This window comes from Sphaerodactylus townsendi, linkage group LG11, assembly GCF_021028975.2.
Source record: "Sphaerodactylus townsendi isolate TG3544 linkage group LG11, MPM_Stown_v2.3, whole genome shotgun sequence".
In the NCBI taxonomy this organism is placed as follows: Eukaryota; Metazoa; Chordata; class Lepidosauria; order Squamata; family Sphaerodactylidae; genus Sphaerodactylus; species Sphaerodactylus townsendi.
This window is the reverse complement of record NC_059435.1, coordinates 970,330-979,532: the sequence shown is the minus strand read 5'-3', so window position 1 is coordinate 979,532 and position 9,203 is coordinate 970,330.

Here is a 9,203-nt window from a genome sequence, read left to right as displayed (position 1 = left end):
AAAAGAAGTTCAGTTTTTGGACCTCAGGAAAGTGTTCTAAGAATCAAATCAAAATTCCTCCAATTTCTCAGACAGTCCTTTTCTGAATAAAAATCCCCGAAAGACTCGTCACTCTCGCTACCCCCCAAAGTTTGCCTTCAGAATGTAGAAGAGGATGGATCACCCACTCTCAAGCATAAGTAGAACCTTTTCCCCATGAGTTGTTGTAACGCTTAGGGCTTCCAAGCCTGATATGGCAACCCCAGTTTTCTTGAGGCAGGGCATTCTCCTAGAGACTTTAAGTTTGCAGTGTTATACATTTTTCAATCCAGACAATATGAGTGTACAAATATTAAAAATATATTGCTCAGACAAGAAGCAAGATGGATTTTTTTATTAGACAGTGTGAGAAGGGGTTTGAATAAAGAAATTGATTTTAGCTGCTATTTGTAACATACATCTTTAAGGTTTTTCACTCAGGTGTGTTGCATTGAGTAGGATATATTAGTTTGCTGTGATTGCCATCATTACTTGCCTAAGAGCTCTTAACACTTGAACATGAATAGTGAAGTGCTTTAGTGAGTAGAGGATCAATTATTTATATGATACCATTATATTTGTCAATTATTACAATAATGTTTTATACAATATGCAATTAATTTTTAGAAATCATTTACTAATAATTTATAATTTATACAAGAAATATTTAATATTTATTATATAGGTACTACAAACTTGTATTAAATTGTTCAAATATTTATTCACAGTATACATTATAGGAATATAGTTGAGCTATGGCTTACTATTTGCACCTTTGTACTTTTCCTAGAAGTATTTGAGATGAATGCATTATTTGCACACAAAGAAGACATAGAGCATTGAAGAAGATTTTCTTGTCGAAAATGCTTTTCAGCACGCAGGCGTTTTGCAGTTTTGGAATTACAGTCTTCTTGGTTTCAGCAATTTTGTGCTTTTTGGAATTACAGTCTCCTTGGTGCTTATTTGGAATTACAGCCTTTTGTTTCCAGCAATTCTGTATAATTTGGAATTCCAGTCTCCTTGGTTCCAGCATTTCCTTACCTGCTTATAAAGGAAATTGGGTTGAGATTGCGGACCTTTTGTGAGTACTGTCAGCCATCCCTTGCAGGACACCACTTTAATTTGTACTGTCCCTTTAAGAAGAATCGTGGTTCAACCTTCATTGTCTACATCTGCCGGATTTTGAGGTCTCTGTCAGAATATGGCTGTGGGGTTTAGATTTGCATCTGTATTCCTAATGTAGTAGCTTATCACCTAATTGGTTTATTTGCACAATACAATTGATGTTTAGAAGGACTATTTATATGCACAGTGTTGTTGATCTAAGTGTTTATTCATTCATTTTTTTCCCTGTGGGACATTGCGTCTAATAGCCTTGGCCTAGGCTCTAAGCCCAGGACTCATACAGATGTATAACAGGAATCCTCCTCTAACAGTGGGTAATTCTGCCATGTCTCTGCATCAAGAGTGATTGGCTTATTTGATTACCCCTCTTGCACAGATGTGGAAGAATTACCTGACCCTAGAAAAAGCTGGGTTGCATCTAGACTACATTTTCCATCCCCAGAATGAAACTTCTCTGCTTCCCCTTCCCACTGCTGCTCACTGATCTCCACAAAATGCTGCTCTTGGGGGACAATATGAGGGAGGTCTTCGGTGGGAAGAGGGAATGGTTGGAAATGTCAATGATAAAGAGGCAACTTCAACAAGATGTAGGGAAATTTGATATAAACAAGAAAAACACAGAAATGGATATGATCTTATTAGAGGAACAAAATAAGAGATTAAGCAAATTATACAAACTGCTTCTAAAATTACAAATGGGGAAAGAAAAAGTAAAGGAGGTTATGATTAAATGGGCAGTGGATTTCAAACATGATATCCAGCTGCAAAACTGGGAAGAATCCTTTAAACTCTATAGTAAATTTTCAGCTAACATAGAATTAAGGGAGAAATTTCTAAAGATATTTCATAGGTGGTACTTAACTCCGTATCGGATGGCAAAAATATATACAAATCAATCGAATCTTTGCTGGAAGTTCAATAAAGAAGTAGGTACACTACTACATATGTGGTAGACTTGCTATAAAATCAGAAAATATTGGCACGACATACATGAAATAATTAAAAGTATATTGGGGTGTTATATGGATTCTATGCCTAATGAAGGTTTATATATATATAAGTATATTGGGGATAGATTTTGAGTTGAAACCAGAATTGTATTTGCTTGGTATTGGTATTAAAAGCATAACAAAACTTAACATTAATTTATTTCTTTACATGACCACAGCAGCTAAAATGATTATCGCCAAGGCATGGAAGTCGTCGAAGCAACCACTTATAGAAGATTGGCTACAACAACTGACTGACTATTACCAATTGGACAAATTTTCTATAAAATTGAAAGATCTACCAATTGAAAAATTCTATATCACCTGGAGAAATTATATTGTTTACTTAGAAAAGAATAGTAAAACAAAATTAATTTTGCAAAATATGTAACAATTAAGTAGATTAACAGTTGTACTATTTATAGAGGAAGTTACAGCTTTGAGGGAAAGTTTATAATTATTTGTAGAGATATCAACTCTGTTGAAACAAAATTTAGTTTTTTTCCCTTTTGGAACAAGGTACAGTCTAGGAGAAGTCAGAATAGATGATATTAAATAAGGTTGAATAAGTTATTATTAGTTAATTTGTTTGTGTTATATTGTGTGTTAGAGGGGGGGTTGGTGATAGGATGGGGAAGGGTTGGGGTTTTTTTCTGTATTTCTTTGTAATGTTTTAATGGAAAATTAATAAATCTAAAAAAATTAGACTAGGCTTGTTAAACAGATTGAATTTGGGATGGTTTGACTAAGTAAGCATTGCTTCAAAAATTGGTGGGGTTTAAAATATTTTCATTAACTTGACAAGCTGCATTTGGTTTCAACTGTGAGTTTGCGTAGCATCATTCTATTCATCAGAGCTGATTTAAGTCACATTTGTATCTACAAGCAGAGCAACTATTTGTGCCAGGGTCAGGTTTTTGAGTGGTAACTCAATTTGTTTGTTGAGTTGTTGTTTGCTAAGGGACCCTTTAGCAAGTTACTGATGTCCCACCACAGCCTTAGTCTGTAAGATGGAGATGATGATACCTTACCTACTTTGCTGAGATCTTGTGAGGATTGCGTATGATTGCTTTGCTAATTATTTTTTACTCTACCAGAGAAAATTATGCATGGATTTCCATTAATTGCAGCCTTAAATGGGATTCCTATGAGACAGCACAGCAGGCACTATATAAAAGAGATGACATTCACTGGTGTCTTTTACCCCCATAGTTCAGTTGGCAGCACTGGGAGGCTCAAGTTGAACATACTGTGCAAGAACACCTTCTTCCACCTCCCCCACATTCTAAATTGAGTACAGACATCCTGAAGCCATTGCAACACCCTGATTTATATGGCTTTGGTGCAAAGCTTTAACTTGTCAACAGAAGATTGGTAAAAATAATGTAGTGTGCTCTGGATGTCACCATCATCCAAATGCTGATTTATGGGGCTTTGACTGCAGATGTTAAATGAGCAATGTCCCTAACAGATGTGTAATCTGATTAAACATGCAATTCAATGATATTGTCAAAATCCATTAATCAGTCTTTCAGGACACACAAGAGTAGGTCTCTCTGACAGCTGCGATCATTATGCCACTGTCTCGGCAGGTAACTGTCATGCCCCGGACTGTTCAATAACGAGACTTTGTATTCAGATTATTTCTCTATTGTAAACAGCGTCAGGAACAAGCATTTAGACTTCTGTTACCAAACTAGAAATTATGTGCCAAAACAGCCAGCATTGTAACCTCTCATCACCCCCCCCCCTTCCACATCACATAACATATAATGTTGGGATTGATGGGAGAGATCAATACAGAACACTTTTTATGCATATGACAACTGCAGCAAGGATTTTATATGCATATAAATGGAAGGACCATAAAATTCCAACAGAATAAGGATTGTATTTCAAAAAAGCCACAAAATATGCAGAGATGGCAAGAATGACAGTGACAGTGTTTATAAGAGACAAGAATATGGACAATTTCCTTCAAAACTGGAAACTCTTTGCAGACTACTTACTGAAAACATATACAAATGGAGAAATAATGACAGGATTTGAGATTTAAATGAAAACAGCAGATTGGACTAAAATAGTTCTATAAGAAGGACTAAAAGTGGAGGAAATACAGATACCAACTATAAGCGCAAAACAAGATTTGAGTTCAGATCCATAATAAGCTGGAAGTCACCATTTATTGGTGTCTTTAAATGTTAACACCCAGTTAACTTCTGGGTGAGCGGCGGCTGGGAAGAGACTGGGGGCAGGAACAGACCAGGGAAAGAGTGCCCTCGCTTGCCTGTCCCAACCCCCAGCTCCATCCCAACTATAGTGCTGATCACCTAGAAGTAAATTATATTTCATTTTAAAGCAACCACAGGCTTTTTTTGTGGCAGCGGGGAGGAGGTGATTGGAAGTGTGGCAGCCAGGATGCCTCCAGGCAACTGGTGCCAGGGCAGTGGTGGCAAACCTATGGCACTCCAGATGTTCATGAACTACAATTCCCATCAGCCCCTGCCAGCATGGCCAATTCCCATCAGCCCCTGCCAGTATGGCCAATTGAACATGAACATCTGGAGTGCCATAGGTTTGCCACCATGGGCCTAGGGCATCAGCCCCCCTTGTCCCATCCTTGTTACGCCTCTGACTCCTCTTTAAGGAAAAGAAAGAAAGAATGAATGAATGAATGAAAGAAAGAAAGAAAGAAAGCCAGCAGAAGCAGCGATCTTTGTGCTGAGCATTGAATGGATATATTATTATTTATTTTATTTATTATTTATTAAATTTAGTATACTGCCCTATCCCCGAAGGGCTCAATGAATATAGTGATATTTATTGGCAGTCAGACAACTGCACTGCTTATAAGAAAGCTTTATTTAGGAACTAATAAACTGGATATGAAATAAGTTAGTAAATAAAATAATAAATTAAATAAATGACACAAAGCCCACTGCAGGATGACATCAGGGAAACAAATGTGAAATTCCTGGGCAGAGTCTAATAGAGGTCATCCATGAACTGACATTCTCATGCCTGATTGTGCAATGTGTGGTTGCTTTTTTGTGTTGCCTTCTTGTGCAGTGTAATTAAGGTTGCTGGTTGGGCAGTTCCTGGATATATTTGGGGTGGAGACTGGTGACAGCAGGGTTTGGGGAGGGGAGTATAACACTATAGAGCCCCCACCCCCAGCTACCAGGAGAACTGATCTCTGTGGTCTGGAGATCAAAGAGATCTCCCTGCACTTTTAAGAATAGGAAGAAATCTACAAAAAACACATATTCCCAGGCTAGCACGGACAGTCTTAAGTCAAAGATAGGTTTTCAAAGTACACGTAATAATAACTGGTAAATGGTCTCAACTGCAGCTCTTAACGTCAATGAATTGAAACTCCAGGATAGAGCCATGCAGGCACATAGATGCTGGTACAGGCAATGCTGTGTGAAAGCATTTTAGGCAGGGATAAAAAAATAAAGGCATAAAACAGCATTTGTGATACTTTTTGCCCCAGAGCAAGGCAAGACAGGGAACAGTCGGCAGTGGGCAATTGGCCCGTGTTGCACTGATTAAGAAAAAGAAATTTTCTAAAGAATTATTAGGCACATAGAAGAAGGGGAACTCAGCATGACTTTTGCCAGAGACACTCTGCATAATCAGTTTTTTAAAAAGATTTTTGAGAAAGTAAATGAGCCTGCAGACAAGAATGGTCCAGTATACTTGGTGAGCCAACATGGTTTAGTAGTTACAGTGTGACACCAGGATCTGGAGAATCCAGGTTTGAATCCACTCTGCCCCACTCTGGGAGCTTGTGGCTGACCTTGGGCTAGTCTCATGTTCCCAGCCTAACCTACCTCACAGGGTTGATGTGAGGATAACATCAAAGAATCGTAGAGTTGGAAACACCATCTACTCCAACTCCCTGTTCAATGCAGTATCAGCCCAGAGTGCCCCAACAAGTATTTATTTAACTTGAAAACTGCTTGAAAAATGCTAGTGAGGGGAGCTCACTACCTCTCTAGGCAGCCAGTTCCACTGTTGAGCAAGTTTTACTGTAAACTGGCTGTTGTGAGTTTCCCGGGCTGCGTGGCCATGGTCTGGTAGATCTTGTTCCTAACGTTTCACCTGCATCTGTGGCTGGCATCTTCAGAGGTGTATCACAGAGAGAAGTCTGTTACACGCTGTGTCCCACTAACATAACTATATGCATGCACAGTGTGTAACAGACTTCTCTGTGTGATACACTTCTGAAGATGCCAGCCACAGATGCAGGTGAAACGTTAGGAACAAGATCTACCAGACCACAGCCGCGCAGCCTGGAAAGGCCACAACAACGAGTTGAATCCGGCCATGAAAGCCTTTGGCAATACACTGTTACTGTAAAAAATTTTTTCCTCATATCCAGCTGGTACCTTTCCAGTCATAATTTATACCTATTATTGTGAGGCCCACCCTCTGCTGCCAACAGGAATAGCTCCCTGCCCTCTTCTGAGTGACAGCCCTTCACATACTTCAAGAGAGTAATCCTGCTCTCCCTCAACCTCCTCTTCTAAAGACTGAACATTCCCAAGTTGCTTGGCTTTTTAAGTGCAGGCAGATCTCTGAATCCAGTTTTACTAGAATTATCTAGAAGAAGAAGAAGAAGAGTTTGGATTTATATCCCCCCTTTTTCTCCTGCAGGAGACTCAAAGGGGCTTACAATCTCCTTGCCCCTCCCCACTCACAACAAACACCCTGTGAGGTGGGTGGGGCTGAGAGAGCTCCGAGAAGCTGTGACTAGCCCAAGGTCACCCAGCTGGCGTGTGTGGGAGTGTACAGGCTAATCTGAATTCCCCAGATAAGCCTCCACAGCTCAGGCGGCAGAGCTGGGAATCAAACCCGGTTCCTCCAGATTAGATACACGAGCTCTTAACCTCCTACGCCACTGCTGCTCCATGAGGAAAGTCTGAGGCAGCAGAGAATAGGATTTGCAATAATGGGTTTAAATTACAGGCAGAAAGGTTCCGACTGAATTTTGGGGTGGGGGAATTACAGTTGTTTAACAGTAGAATCAGCTGCCTGCGATGGTGAGTTCCCCCTCACTGGGCAGTCTACAGGCAGTGGCTGCACGAAAGCTTGTCAGAGATGCTTTAGACTGATCCTGCATTGAGCAGGGGGTTAGACTAGATGGCCTCTATAGACACTTCCAACTCTATTCTATGATTATACTCTGTTCTCTCCCCCAGGTCTCCAAGGACTTCCCAATCTGGCATTAACAAACTTGGTCCGTAATAACACGACGCAGCAGGACAGCAGGGGCACCGTGTGGATATATGATAATGAGTGACTGAAATGTGACAGCTGTCAATCCCAAGTGAATTCCAAGAGCATATATGCCGTGGTTTGCACACATTTCTCTACATGAGGCCTGTCTCTCTTGAAACATCTTGAGGTGATTTTTAAGATGATCGGTATATATCTTTATGCCAGCCACACGCAGGAGATCGCCACTGGTCTGCCAAGGTCAATGTTTGTCCACCTGGATTGGCAGCAGCTTTTAAGGTCTCCAGCAGAGGGTCCTTCACATCCCCTTTTTTCAGATCCTTTATTTGGAGATGCCAGGAATCAAACCTGGGACCTTCTGCATCCAAAGCAGCAGCTCTTCCACTGAGCTGTAGCTCCTCCCCCAGTCCTATGCACACACTCAATCTGCGATTGATTTTGCAGTCCTCAAATGATGGTGATGAATGTTGACAAACAGCTCAGTGAGATTCTTGGCATTCACAGGTGTGTCTGTCCTGAACCTGTCTGTCGATCTGTCTGTCTGTCTGTCCCTCCACCTGTTTTTAGACAGACACGAATTCATCTGGGATTGTTGGTGTTCATACTGGATACAGATTTGGGCTGTCACACATTTTAAAGATCCAGAACAAAAACTGTGGTAATATTACAGCAAATCTTCGATATCTCTTTCATACAACTTGAAAGCATTCCCCACCCTTTCCCTGACAAACAAGCGCTTTTATTACATCTTGACTCAAATGTGGGGCGGTTGCCAGGGGCCTGATCAATCTGTTTTGGAGGCAGACCTCGTCTGCAGGCCACCAGAGGGCCCATCCTGGTTTACACAACCGAGCAACAGTAATTCACAGATCATATATTTACGGGTTGTCATGTCGATAAATCACAGATTAAAGGTCCCACTCCTAATGCAGCTATTGATGTGAGAGTCTGAAGAAGCCATTAGTGTTTATTGTGTCAATGATACATCGACAAGAGAGGCTTAGGAGGATTTTAACAGCCCCCCCCCCCTTCACTACAATACTGTTAGGAGGGAGTACAATAAAAAGCATTCACAGAAAATGTTACTCAGTTTTCTGCAAGGAATTTGATTCCCTGTCCTTTTCTTCTACAGATGGGCTGTACAACGGTTCGGGTGTCACATATTGTTATATTTCAGCTAGATTTTGCGAGAGAATGTTGCTCCAACCAGTCCTCATTATTTTTTGTCTAGAACAACTGAAAATCCAGATCTCATTCAGTGACTGCAATTAGAAGCTGTGGTTAGTGACACAATTTCAAAACTTGCCTTGGTGGTCTGAAACTCTCCCACAGATGTAGTAGCCACGGATTTTATTTTTATAGCCAAGAGGCTACATTTTTACACTACCAGGAAGGGGAAGGGCTAGTTAACTATTTTGCATCCCTCGCCACATTCGGCTGACCGTTGCCCTCCCCCAGCTGTGGGAGAGATAACTGGTGCCCCTGGTTTTCCTTTATTTGTCCTTAGGGAACCGTTCTTCCATTATTTTTCCTCACTTCTCCGACTATTCCATCGGTAACAGTAACTATGACTTAGCTCCAATGCACAGACGCCTTCCATGAGGCTTCCTAGCATTATTTCCATCCGAAAAGAAAAATAATCTTGTTATAGATTTTTTAAAAGCAGATTTTGTACAACTGAAGGCCAAAGAAAAAAACACCCCAAACAAGAGACAAACAAGGCCTGCTTGTTCCAAGAGATGGGCTTTTGGTGAGGCTGGCCGCAGATCGGCTGCCCCCTTGTGAGGCCCTGCCATGGTTTGTCATCTCTGGCAGTGTCCACACTGG